Source organism: Hyla sarda, chromosome 3, assembly GCF_029499605.1.
Source record: "Hyla sarda isolate aHylSar1 chromosome 3, aHylSar1.hap1, whole genome shotgun sequence".
Lineage (NCBI taxonomy): Eukaryota > Metazoa > Chordata > Amphibia > Anura > Hylidae > Hyla > Hyla sarda.
Genome location: NC_079191.1, coordinates 226288081 through 226301920, shown reverse-complemented (window position 1 = coordinate 226301920; position 13840 = coordinate 226288081). Strand labels below are relative to the sequence as shown.

Here is a 13840-nt window from a genome sequence, read left to right as displayed (position 1 = left end):
CCCTGCTCGTCTTGGACTGTAGCAGCATGACATGATGCTGGTGACTAAAAAGCTGGCTGAAGACATCTATAGGTGAGGATGTGAAAATAGGTGAGAGTGTCTCCCCCCCCCCCCCTCCCACCACAGGACTTAAGGGGTTAATATCTCTTTTGGCTATGGGCAATTTCAGGGGTAATTGGCATATCTTTATTGGGGTCGGGTCTCCCTGGTAGTCTCACCTTCCGTTTCATGTCTCGGGGCAGCCACTGACTTTTGCGGCTGCTCCCTGTACTTATTTCTCCACAGTCACGACTCTCTGCCCTCTGGGTGCTGTGTTGACCAGCGGGAGCCATAATGGTGGCAGGTAACTCCGCCCCTCTCTTCTTCCCTACTTCAGAGCGGGATTCTGAGGGTCAACAGCGGGCTGACCCTCTCCCTACTCTGGCGGCGCTGGCTTTCGGAGCGCCCAACAGGGAGGAATCTGTGCCTCTACTACGGAGCTCAGCTACGCCCCTCTCCTTCCTGCAGCGAGCCCTCCAGACTCGGTGCGCTGCAGGGGTCTTTGGTGTTACCTGGGATGGCAGAGGCGGTTTTCTTTGACTCCCTGTTTTTTTGGACCGTAGTCCTCCAGCCCGCTGGCCCTTCCCAGCCGGGCACCGCTTTCCCTCTCCCGTCGCTGAAGAGCCACGGACTCGGAACGTAGCTCTGCCCCCGTCCTCTCTCTTTCAGAGAGGGACCTGGCAGTTTCCCTATTTTTCCTTACCAGCAGCCATTATAGCGGGGGAAAGGATAGCTCCGCCCTCCTCCCCCTCACAAGTGCTGCTGGACGGGGACTCGGAGCATACCACCATTTTCAATGGGGCAGTATTTGCTTCTATGCCCCAACTTTTTATTTTGGAGTTGGGGGAATGGGCATTGTTCTGCCCTCTTTCTCCTCCGCCCTGGAGGCAGACAGGTCACTCTCACAAAAATAATAAAAAAGTGAATATCTTTTGCTAATCTTTAAGGCCATTTAGTTAGTGATGGTTGGCGTCCTCTTGTGGCCTAAACTTAGATTGTGCCTTCTTTTTTTCCATGCACCCTTGTGACCTCCCGGTTCACAAAATTGCAGCCTTAGCCTGTGCGAACTATCGCTTCTGGCCTTTTTGACTAAGATCAGTGCAGTGTAGGTTCTTATCAGTTTAATATCTGATACTTCCCCTATCAGAGGACCATATAGTACATGGATTTTTCACTTCCTGGGCCGACATGGAAGCTTGCTTTTGTCGCCCCGTGCATTGACCCGCTATGGGGTATCTTCGGGTACAGTACACCAAAAAATATCTTTTGGGCCCTTCTTTTTCTGGGTATACGGGGGCCCCCTTCCTGTCTCCATCAGCCTGTATGGGTCTTAATATGACACTGCATTGAGTCGTGGAGGTGTGCCTCTGGCATTCCTGCTTTCGCCAGGTTTCTCACTCTGTTGGAGACATACGTGACTCACTGTGGCGGGTCGTGCCAGGGATATCATGTTTCCTTGTAAGTATACCATGGTTACAGTCAGGACTGTTTCTCCTCTACCACCGGTTGTCATTGCCATGTTTGCCGTGTCCGCAGGTGTTCTTGACTGTGCATACATTATTCACTCCTCCACAGGCTGGAGTGCACCGTTGTCTACATACATGGACCCATACCTGTAAGCCAGACAGTAGTCTGCATGGTTTTCTCTGCTGCCTGTCGCTTCTCCAAGGGCTGAAGTATCTATGGCTGCAGTTCTGGTACCTCTCTGCTAGTGTGCGCTGTCCGGTGGAGTGACCTGGCATGTCCTGTGTACCCTATGCTGGCCAAAAAGGATATAATCCATGGCTCCCAAGCCTCCCAGGGTGACGGGGATCCTATTTCTGGTTTCTAGGTTTCACTGCCTTTCCACATGCATCATGGGGCCAAGTTATTGCTATCTGACTGTGTCCCCTTATCACCAGTGCCTGGAGGGGCACTCATTTCGCTAGACCGTTGTCTACAGTTTCCTTCCGCTGTCGGTCTCCCATCGCTGGGCTGCCGCATACAACTGTCTGAGGGTTCCTGCCGGCAAGGGTCGGCTGACAGTCAGCCGCTCTTTGTCTGCATGGTCTCCTACACCACCAGGTCGCCCATAAGTTTGGCCGCACTCTTTTGCCCCACTGTCTGGGTGAGGTTTCAACGAAGTTTTCCTGTGTGGTCAGGAATCCTCACCTGTCATCCGGACGGCTGTCTCTGTAGTTTTCTGCTGCATCTCGTCAAATACCATACACTTCCCATTGTGGTGGAAGTTCTGGTAACCCACTGCTTCGGAGTAGTCCCGAGTGGGTCTCTCGATGTTGCTCTTGTGAGCCCTCTGCAATGCGCCACATGCTGATTAGTGGAGTTTCCTACTTTATTAGGTCCCTCTCCACATGCCTGACGCTCTCTTGGCTTCAGGCTCGTAGCCCACTTTTAGTGTGTGGTTCTGGATGCGGGACCCAGTGTGGCCATGGTCTCTCTGCCAGGTAGCCAGACTGTGCCTGCATGGCTTTCGAATCCACCAGGTCATCTCCCCCATTCCTGCCGCTTCCGTGGCCGCAGTCCCGTGACTCCCTCCATGTGAAGTTCAACTCAGTGTGCCTTTAGGTTAATGGGACATATTCTGGGTCTGCTTGTTTCCTGCCCCACATGCATCCCTCATCTCTTGCATCTGTGACAGCAGTCCAGGGGTGTAGCACCATTAGGGGCGTGGGCGTCTCCTGCAGGTTCCATGGCTTTTCTTGGCTACAGCTGCACTCTCTGTTTCCCTTTTCTAGGAGTACCACGTTGGTACGCGCGGTGCATGGTGGTGACACACCTTCGGGTGCTGTGTTTTTTCCATTCTGACGGACTTTGGGATGTCTGCAGTTTGGTTCCCCTCTACTTTCGTGAGTTAACCATGTCTGTTTCCCTACGTAGGCTAGGTCCTCTGCACATGTAGAGTCCTCCCTCCCTTCTGCTCGGAGTGGTGCCTCGGGCCTTCCTGTGGTCTGGTTCTGCAATCCTGCGACGGTTGAGAACCTCTGTTCTGGGCCTGCTGGGGCATCAGTTCAGCTCCTCCCTATGCCTCCCAGGTACTTTTCTGGAGGTTCGGTCTAGGGTGGCTCAGGCACCTACTCGGTTGCCTTTGCCACTGTTTGGCATGATTCTCCAGTGTGAAGGGTTTCCATCCCTCTGGGGACACGTTGTGGCTCCTCCAGACAGCGATGGGTTGTCACTGGGCCTGGGGGCTACGTCACCCAGTACTTGTCCAATGGCTGTGGGGCAGAATTTCCCTGCTCCTACAGTGCCTGGGGCACTTTGCCAGTCCCCTTTCTACAGGGGGTATGGGGATCAGGGTGCTTGGCATGAGTCAGTACCTAAGTTTTCTCTTGTTCACCATTGTTACCCTCCACTTGGGGACTATTTTGTTGAGTTTTTTCTGATGCCAAGATGTTGTCATCTCACTGTTTCCACTATATAGGTGGGGTATCTGACAGGGCCTTTGGTTTTTGCTGAGAGCAATCAACAGAGTTTTTTTGCTGTCCAGGCTTGAGTGCTTACTGTCCTCCATTGCAGCCTGCCTCTTTTTCGGTTTTATGGATGTCTGCTGCTGCTCTCGCAGCCTTGGCTCTCCTCTGGTAGGAGGAGTTTGTCCTTTTTGTATGGCCGGCGTCAGCTGGTCTAGCCACCGTCTGTTTCGGGTTCTACTTACTTTTTTCCTCCCTCGGAGCAACCTTCTTGAAAGGGTGTGTTCTGCATTCCCCTTTGTTTGGGTCAGTTTGTACTGCACTGACTCCATAGTCTTCTGGAGTAATCTTCCTGTGCCCAGAGCCTGCGAGTCCCAGCTGGGTTCTCATTTGTTTCCCCCCTCCATTTCCGTTCAGGCGGGATGTTTCTCCAGAGTGCTCTGGTCCGCTCGGACCTCTAGGGTCCAACACCGGTTGTCTCCTTGGCTTGGACTCTGTCCTAGGGGGCTGTGACGTGCCTTCAGACTGCTCTTCCGGTTTCTTGGGCCTTAGTGATGGTTAAGGCCTTGGGCATGTGTAGTGAGCCGACCTGAACTCCTCCATCGTCCGTGGAGTTTTCGCAGACGACGTTTCAGGGGTGAGTCTTCCATTACAGGTCCATCTTCCAGATGGCTCAGACATCTCCAGTTTCCAAGTCGGTTGCAACGGTTTCTGGGATTTCCCCCATTCAGGGCCTTCCACTCCTTTTTTCGTTTGGGGTCCAGGTCCTCCCGAGAGAGAGGGCGTTCAGGTCTTCCGGATTACACTAGTGCGGCTACTATGGCCTTCCAGGTGCTCATAGCGGGCCCCTGGTTCAAGGTTTTTTTGGTCTGCAGCAGTTCTGTTCTTTGTTCTCTGCACCAGACCTCTCCAGACCAGATTCCGTCTTTCTTTTTATCCTGTAGTTTCTGTTCTTCACCTCCTGTGGAGATCAGGCGTCCCACTGATCTCCCTGCAGTGTTCCTGGGACTTTTTCCTATCTGCTTCCGGGATGGTTTCGGCCCATCTGGCTTCCTGGTCGACCCTTTCTGGTTTCTCTATAGGGTCCGGGTGTCTTGAGTCTACAAAGGATGGTCACTTCTTTTGGCGTCCTAGTCCATCTCCATGGAGCGGGGATTTTCCGGGAGCTCGATTACTGGGCTTAGTTTGTCTCTGGCCTGGGGGCTCGTCCCCAGGCCTTGTTGGTCTCGGCAGCTCAGTCTCGGGACTGACTCCTTTTCTCTGGTGGTTGGTTTTACCCACCCTAGGGGACTGCTTTGGTACACCCATCTGTAGGGTGTCCCCCAATGAAGGCTACGAGAGAGATTTCACGGTAAGCACATACTTCTATGTAGCTGTACATTGCTTTGTACAAAAAGGCAGTGTCCAAATTTTTTGGTTGGGCAAAATGTTACCAGAGTTCCTCTATAATACAGTCAGGCATGCCAGATAAAAAAAAAAAACACAAAAACAGGCTCAGTCAAAGAGTACCTGTCATCATCTAAACTTTCCCTGATCCCCCTTCCCATCTGTCCCCTTCTCTAACTATGCCTATCCCTGTGTTTATTGAGGTTTAACCCCTTAAGGACACATGACGTTCTCATACGTCTCCATTTCCGAGTCCTTAAGGACACATGACGTATGAGAACGTCATGTGTTTTACCGGCCCCCCGCAACCATCTGGAGCGGAGCCGGTCCCCGATGCCTGCTGAAATCGTTCAGCAGGCATCGGGGCATATTGCCCAGGGGGGTCATTATGACCCCCCATGTCGGCGATGGCCGCAGATCGCTGGACAATTCAGTCCAGCGATCTGCGGCGGATTCCGGGTCAATCGGGTCTCCAGTGACCCGGTGACCCGGAATTATTGGCTGATCGGGGCCGTCAGAGACGGCCCCGAACAGCCATAGCCAGCAGGGGTGAGGTGGCACTGGTGCCACCTCACGATCGCCCTGATTCGTCGGCCGGATTACCGGCCGACCAATCAGGGCGCCTGCTGCGGGTGTCACTCCCGCAACCCGCTCCGCCCCTCTTCCGGAGGACGTGAGCGGGTGCGGGACGTGCACCCCGGGTGCTGGGGACCCCGATCCCCGGCGCCCCTGTTGGGATCGGGGCCCCAGGAGCAGCGGCGGCGGCGGAGACGACGAGGGACTGACCTGATGCGGCGAGGATCGTTGGAGGTGAGTGACAGCCTCCTGCTGTTGCTTAGCAACAGCTCCCAGCATGCAAAAAGGGCATGCTGGGAGCTGTAGTTATGCAACAGCAGGAGGCAGACCACCACAACTCCCAGCATGCCCTTATGGGCATGCTGGGACTTGTAGTTTTGCAACAGCTGGAGGCACATTCTTTCTATGGAAAAGTGTACCTTCAGCTGTTGTGTAACTACAACTCCCAGCTTGCACAATCAGCTAAAGTGCATGCTGGGAGTTGTAGTAGTGCATCTGGTGGTTGCATAACTACAACTCCCAGCATGCCCGTTGGCTGTCGGTGACTGCTGAGAGTTGTAGTTTTGCAACAGCTGAAGGCACACTGAGTTAAGTAGTAAACCAGTGTGTCTCCAGCTATTGCATAACTACAATCCCCAGCATCCCCAGCCAAAGTAGTATGCCTCCAGCTGTTGCATAACTACAACACCCAGCATGCCCTTCCGCTGTCCGTACATGCTGGGGGTTGTAGCTTTTGCAACAGCTGAAGGCACACTGGTTGCAAAACACTGAGTTTGTTACCAAACTCGGTGTTTCACAACCAGTGTGCCTCCAGCTGTTGCAAAACTACAACTCCCAGCATGCACTGATAGACCGTACATGCTGGGAGTTGTAGTTTTGCAACAGCTGGATGTCCCCCCCCCAATGTGAACGTACAGGGTACACTCACATGGGCGGAGGATTACGGTTAGTATCCGGCTGCAAGTTTGAGGTGCGGCAAAATTTCTGCAGCAGCTCAAACTGCCAGCGAGAAACTACTGTGAACCCCCCGCCCGTGTGACTGTACCCTAAAAACACTACACTACACTAACACACAATAAAATAAAAAGTAAAAAACACTACATATACACATACCCCTACACAGCCCCCCTCCCCTCCCCAATAAAAATGAAAATGTCTGGTACGCCACTGTTTCCAAAACGGAGCCTCCAGCGGTTGCAAAACTACAACTCCCAGCATGCACTGATAGACCGTACATGCTGGGAGTTGTAGTTTTGCAACAGCTGGATGTTCCCCCCCCCCCCCAATGTGAACGTACAGGGTACACTCACATGGGCGGAGGATTACAGTAAGTATCCGGCTGCAAGTTTGAGCTGCGTCAAATTTTCTGCCGTAGCTCAAACTGCCAGCGAGAAACTACTGTGAACCCCCGCCCGTGCGACTGTACCCTAAAAACACTACACTACACTAACACAAAATAAAATAAAAAGTAAAAAACACTACATATACACATACCCCTATACAACCCCCCTCCCCAATAAAAATGAAAAACGTCTGGTACGCCACTGTTTCCAAAACGGAGCCTCCAGCTGTTGCAAAACAACTACTCCCAGTATTGCCAGATAGCCGTTGACTGTCCAGGCATGCTGGGAGTTTTACAACAGCTGGAGGCACCCTGTTTGGGAATCACTGGCGTAGAATACCCCTATGTCCACCCCTATGCAAGTCCCTAATTTAGGCCTCAAATGCGCATGGCGCTCTCACTTTGGAGCCCTGTCGTATTTCAAGGCAACAGTTTAGGGCCACATATGGGGTATCGCCGTACTCGGGAGAAATTGAGACCTGTAGTGCGCCAGCAGAGCACTTTTCACACCCATATGGGGTGTTTTCTGAATCGGGAGAAATTGGGCTTCAAATTTTGGTGGGTATTTTCTGCTATTACCCTTTTTAAAATTGTAAAAATTTTGGGAAACCAAGCATTTTAGGAAAAAAAAATATATATTTTTTTACATATGCAAAAGTCGTGAAACACCTGTAGGGTATTAAGGTTCACATTACCCCTTGTTACGTTCCCCGAGGGGTCTAGTTTCCAAAATGGTATGCCATGTGTTTTTTTTTTGCTGTTCTGGCACCATAGGGGCTTCCTAAATGCGGCATGCCCCCAGAGCAAAATTTGCTTTCAAAAAGCCAAATGTTACTCCTTCTCTTCTGAGACCTGTAGTGCGCCAGCAGAGCACTTTTCACCCCCATATGGGGTGTTTTCTGAATCGGGAGAAATTGGGCTTCAAATTTTGGGGGGTATTTTCCGCTATTACCCTTTTTAAAAATGTAAACATTTTGGGAAAACAAGCACTTTAGGTAAAAAAAAAATTTTTTTTTTACATATGCAAAAGTCGTGAAACACCTGTAGGGCATTAAGGTTCACGTTACACCTTGTTACGTTCCCCGAGGGGTCTAGTTTCCAAAATGGTATGCCATGTGTTTTTTTTTTGCTGTTCTGGCACCATAGGGGCTTCCTAAATGCGGCATGCCCCCAGAGCAAAATTTGCTTTCAAAAAGCCAAATGTGACTCCTCCTCTTCTGAGACCTGTAGTGCACCAGCAGAGCACTTTTCACCCCCATGCGAGGTGTTTTCTGTATCGAGAGAAATTGGGCTTCAAATTTTGGGGGGTATTTTCTGCTATTACCCTTTTTAAAAATGTAAAATTTTTGGGAAACCAAGCATTTTAGGTAAAAAAAATATATATTTTTTTTACATATGCAAAAGTCGTGAATCACCTGTGGGGTATTAAGGTTCACTTTACCCCTTGTTACGTTCCCTGAGGGGTCTAGTTTCCAAAATGGTATGCCATGTGTTTTTTTTTTGCTGTCCTGGCACCATAGGGGCTTCCTAAATGCGGCATGCCCCCCAAAAACCATTTGTCGCTCCTTCCCTTCTGAGCCCTCTACTGCGCCCGCCGAACAATTAACATAGACATATGAGGTATGTGCTTACTCGAGAGAAATTGGGTTTCAAATACAAGTAAAAATTTTCTCCTTTTTATCCCTTGCAAAAATTCAAAAATTGGGTCTACTAGAACATGCGAGTGTAAAAAATGAAGATTTTGAATTTTCTCCTTCACTTTGCTGCTATTCCTGTGAAACACCTAAAGGGTTAATACACTTACTGAATGTTTTTTTGAATACTTTAGGGGGTGTAGTTTTTATAATGGGGTCTTTTATGGGGTATTTCTAATATGAAGACCCTTCAAATCCACTTCAAAACTGAACTGGTCCCTGAAAAATAGTGAGTTTGAAAATTTTGTGAAAAATTTCAAAATTGCTACTGAACTTTGAAGCCCTATGGTGTCTTCCAAAAGTAAAAACTCATAAATTTTATGATGCAAACATAAAATAGACATATTGTATATGTGAACCCAAAAAAAATATATTTTGAATATCCATTTTCCTTACAAGCAGAGAGCTTCAAAGTTAGAAAAATGCAAAATTTTCATTTTTTTCATCAAATTTTGGGATTTTTCACCAAGAAAGGATGCAAGTTACCATTAAATTTTACCACTAAGTTAAAGTAGAATATGTCACGAAAAAACAATCTCGGAATCAGAATGATAACTAAAAGCATTCCAGAGTTATTAATGTTTAAAGTGACAGTGGTCAGAATTGCAAAAAACGCTCTGGTCCTTAAGGTATAAAATGGCCTGGTCCTTAAGGGGTTAAAACGCTGTGGAAATACCTTTTTTTTATCCCTCTTCATTAGCTCACGAACACTGTCTTTCTGGGGGGTGGAAGGAGGCGGGTCCCAGCAGGCATGATGTCACATGAAGCTTGGCTGGGACTCTGCTTCTGCCAGTCTTCCTGTATGCTGCTCTCCCTCTGCAGCAGTGTTTCCCAACCAGGGCACCTCCAGCTGTTGCAAAACTACAACTCCCAGCATGCCCAGACAGCCAACAGCTGTCCAGACATGCTGGGAGTTGTAGTTTTGCAACAGCTGGAGGCACCCTGGTTGGGAAACACAGACTAAGTACAGGGTAGGGACAGCAGCCTGTCTCTCTCTCTCCTGTGTCTCTCTGCACTAAAAAGTCAATGCTGAGAACCAGGGGCAGTGGGAGCAATTACAGAGGCAGTAATTAAGATGAATGTCAGGGGGGGGGGGGGGCACAGAGCAGGGAGTGCAGTGAGATAATACAATGTATAAGATAACGTGTGGTGAGGGGCAGGGAGAACACAGAGCAGGGGGAGGGGGAGGTGACTGGCTGTTATATGAGAGGCATGTGCAGGTTTGTAGCTCACATGGCTGGGAGCGAGTCCTGAGCTGAGAATACTGAACTTCCGGTGGAAGGACCAGAGCCCTTCAGCATTAGTCCTAAAAGCTGTACACTTACTATGAAAAGCATAGGAAGCTGCCTGCAGACCAGGCATAGAAGAGTGACCCCTAGTGGCCAAAAGTATAAAATGAAAAAACTGGTATAAAAATATTTTTTAATGAAGATATATTACAATATCTCTTCATCAATGATTATGAACAACATATTAAAAGTTTTTGTTGATGACAGGTGCTCTTTAATTGTCGTACAGTCATAACACCTTAATTATGCAGCAGTTTTTCGTTTTTTGCGTTTCAATTTTTTCCTCCTTGCCTTTTAAAATCCATAACTTTTCCAAATTTCCATATATAGGGCTTGTTGCAGGACTAATTCTTCTCTGTAATTGCAGTACACTTTATGGTAAAATATCCTGTTATCTTTATTCTGTAGGTCCACAGGAATACGATACCCAATTTATATTTTTACTATAAAAATAACTTTAGTAAGAAAATCAGTATGCTTTAAATTGTCCTCTTTTGACCAATATAACACTTTTGTTTGTATATGGGGCTGTATGATGGCTTATTTTTTGGGACATGATCTGTAGTTTTTATTGGTACCATTTTTGTTTTGGTTGGACTTTTTGATCGATTTTATTATGGTGTATGAAGTGACCAAAAATCTGCAATTCTTGACTTTGGTATTTTTTTTTTACATCTATGCCATTCACTGTATGGTTTAATTAACCCCTTGTTGCAAAGTGGCACGGCAGGGGTATAAAGCTTGCTCAGGAGCTGAGTCTGCTTCATACCTGGTTGGTCTCAGCTGCTATCAGCAGCCGTGACCTATGGCTAATGCTAGGCATGCTGGTAGCTGATTCGGACACACACGGCAACCCGATCAGCCATGACAGGTTGTAGCAATGGAGTGCTGATAATACTGTTCAATGTTTTGCTATGGAATAGCATTGTTCAGTGTTTTATTTTTAAATTTCTACCCACAATAATTTTTTTTCCATTTTGCTGTAGATTTTGTGGTAAAATAAATTATGCCCTTACAAAGTTCAGTTGGTGGTGCTAAAAAGACCTCACATGGGTCTGTAAATGGTACATTTTAAGCATTACGGCTAATAGGTGAGGAGTTTAAAAAAAAAAAAAAAAAAACCTTCCTCTAAAGAGTTGGCCTGGTCCTTAACCCCCCCCCCCCCCCTTAACATTATAGCTACTGAAGAAGGGGACAGCCTTGATACCCTGAGACGCGTTTAGCCATTAGCACTTACACTTCCACCATCTGCCCACTTGCCTACTGAGGCTTCAACCATCATTGTGCCGTGCTGAACTCACAAGAGCAAATCCAGCACCACCACTCTTCCTCCTCGTGCTTACAGCCGCCCGTGACCCGCTAACTTGGCAGCGGCTAGGCGTCACTGTTAGAGCAGGACCGACCGCAACAAGCCGGGTGAGAGGTTCATTGCATCACACGCACTTTTCCATACTCCTATGATTATTGCATATTGGGATCACCCATATTACCAAGAGGATCTGGCGTACTTTGTTGGCACATAGTGCCGTCTTTGTCGGTAGTACCTTTTGGTTCATCTACAGTCACCAGTATACTGGGATACTCTCCTGCTAAGGGGAGCAGCAGAAAACCACTGTCAGCACATAGTGCTTTAGTTGAAGTTACAGCATACTGTTCATGAAGTGTGCATAACTCACTCCATAAGTGGACAAGACATTGTCTTCTTATATGTGCAGTGAAGTGCATGGACAATAAGCTATATATTTTGTGTTTTACATTATTTTTTTATACTATATTTTAGGGATGTCCCGATACCATTTTTTTAAGACCGAGTACTGATACTTTAATCCTAGTACTTGCCGATACCAAGTACGAGTACTTATATTTTAAAGGGAATCTGACACCAGGGTTACCCGGTTTCTGGCTCTGCTTACCATGCTGATTGTAGGTTCCCTGCTGTGTACAGTGGAGGCGGATGCTGTAGTATGAGCCAAGATTTCTCTTTTCTCCATTGGGCAGAACAGGGAATTTGTATTGGCGGTGAGATTGATGTGCACATGGTGAGCAGTGGTAGAAACCGGGTCACCTGCACTATATAACTATAAATTCAAGTTAGTGCAGGTGACTCTGCTGTAAGAGTGCCTTTAATAGTAGGTAATATCATCTTGCAGACATTAGCAGCAGTCATTAATAGCAGCCCCCCTTGTAGACATTAGAAGCCCCCTCTTTAGACACCAGCAGGCCCCCCTGTAGACATTAGTAGCAGCCCCCCTCCTTGCAGACAGCTCACCTGCGGCTGTCCTCTGTCAGGTGCTGCCGCTCCACTGCACCGTTCTCCCGTCCGCATCATGGCATCCTATGGAGGAGCATGTGACATATACGTCACTCTGCTTCCTCCGTAGCGTTACGCTGGGTGTAGTGGAGGAGGTGGAGTGACTTATGTGTCACATGCTCCTCCATGGAACACTATGATGCAGACGGGAGGATGGGAGAACAGGGTAGCGGAGCGGCAGAAGGTATCGGACATGGTATCGGGGACAATAAACGAGTCCCCAATACCATGCAAATGGATAGTATCTGCCCGATACTAGTATCGGTATCGGGACATCCCTACTATATTTGATACAAGGAGACAGCTGCAAGGGCCCTACAGCAGTCCCTCATGTTGTATTTGCACCTTTATCTATTTTTAACCTCTTAAGGACGCAGGGCATACCTGTATGCCCTGGTCCCGATATAATAACGTGGGGTCATACCGGGTCGGTTCCGGTGGCTTATGAAAGCCGGGACCCTGGGCTAATAGCGTGCGGCACCAATCATTGTGCCGCGCGCTATTAACCCTTTAGATGCGCCGTTCAAAGTTGACCGTCGCGTCTAAAATGAAAGTGAAAGCTTCCGGCAGCTCAGATGGGCTGATTGGGACCATCGCGGTGAAATCGCAATGTCCCAATCAGCTAGAATGCGAGCTGAGGTCCCCTCACATGCCTCAGTCACGTCCGATCGGCGATTGCTCCGAGCCTGAAATCCAGGCTTGAGCAATCGACCGCCAATAACACTGATCTTTGCCGTGTCAATGTACGGCAATGATCTGTGTAGCAGATTAGTGTGTGCAGTGTAATAGCCACTAGGGGAGGGCTATAACACTGCAAAAAAAGTGGAAAAAAAGTTAGTAAAGATCTTTAACCCCTTCCCTAATAAAACCCCTTTTCCTATATATAGATATATATATATATATATATATATATATATATATATATATATATATAAACTGTAAATAAAAATAAACATATGTGGTATCGCCATGTGCGGAAATATCCGAACTCTAAAAATATATAGTTAATGAAACCGAACGGCCAATGGCGTACGCGTAAAAAAAATTCCAAAGTCCTAAATAGCGTATTTTTGGTCATGTTTTCTATCATGAAATAATTAATAACAAGCGATCAAAAAGTCAGATCAATATAAAAATGGTACCGATAAAAACTTCAGATCACGGCGCAAAAAATTAACCCTCATACTGGCCCATTTAAAAATAAAAAAGTTATAGGGTTCAGAAGATGACAATTTTAAACGTATAAATTTTCCTGCATGTAGTTATGATTTTTTTTTTTAAGTAATACAAAATCAAACCTATATAAGTAGGGTATCATTTTAATCGTATGGACCTACAGAATAAAGTAAAGATGTAATTGTTACCGAAAAATGCACTGCGTAAAAACGGAAGCCCCCAAAAGCTACAAAATTGCTTTTTTTTTTCTTCAATTTTGTCGCACAATTAATTTTTTTTCCCACTTCGCCGTGGATGTTTTGGTAAAATGACTAATGTCAATGCAAAGTAGAATTGGTGGCGCAAAAAAATAAGCCATAATATGGAATTGTAGGTGCAAAATTTTAAGCGTTATAATTTTTAGAAGGTGAAGAGGAAAAAATGAAAATGCAAAAACTGAAAAACCCTGAGTCCTTAAGGGGTTAAGCATTAACAATAAATCTGCACTTATTCTTATTACCACAATTTGAGCTACATTTATCTTACACCATCACCACCCATACAGTTCCATTTATTCCACACCATCACATTTGAGCTACATTTACCTTTACCCCATCACCACCCATACAGTTCCATTCACT

The 13840-nt window shown here is 47.2% G+C and overlaps 1 non-coding gene across 1 annotated transcript; it reads left to right on the top strand.

Moving 5' to 3' along the window:
* Positions 1-1108: 1108 nt before the first annotated feature.
* LOC130363320 (U2 spliceosomal RNA) lies at positions 1109-1297 on the top strand. Its single transcript, XR_008891790.1, has one exon. It is a non-coding gene; the product is annotated as a U2 spliceosomal RNA (small nuclear RNA).
* The last annotated feature ends 12543 nt before the right edge of the window (positions 1298-13840 follow it).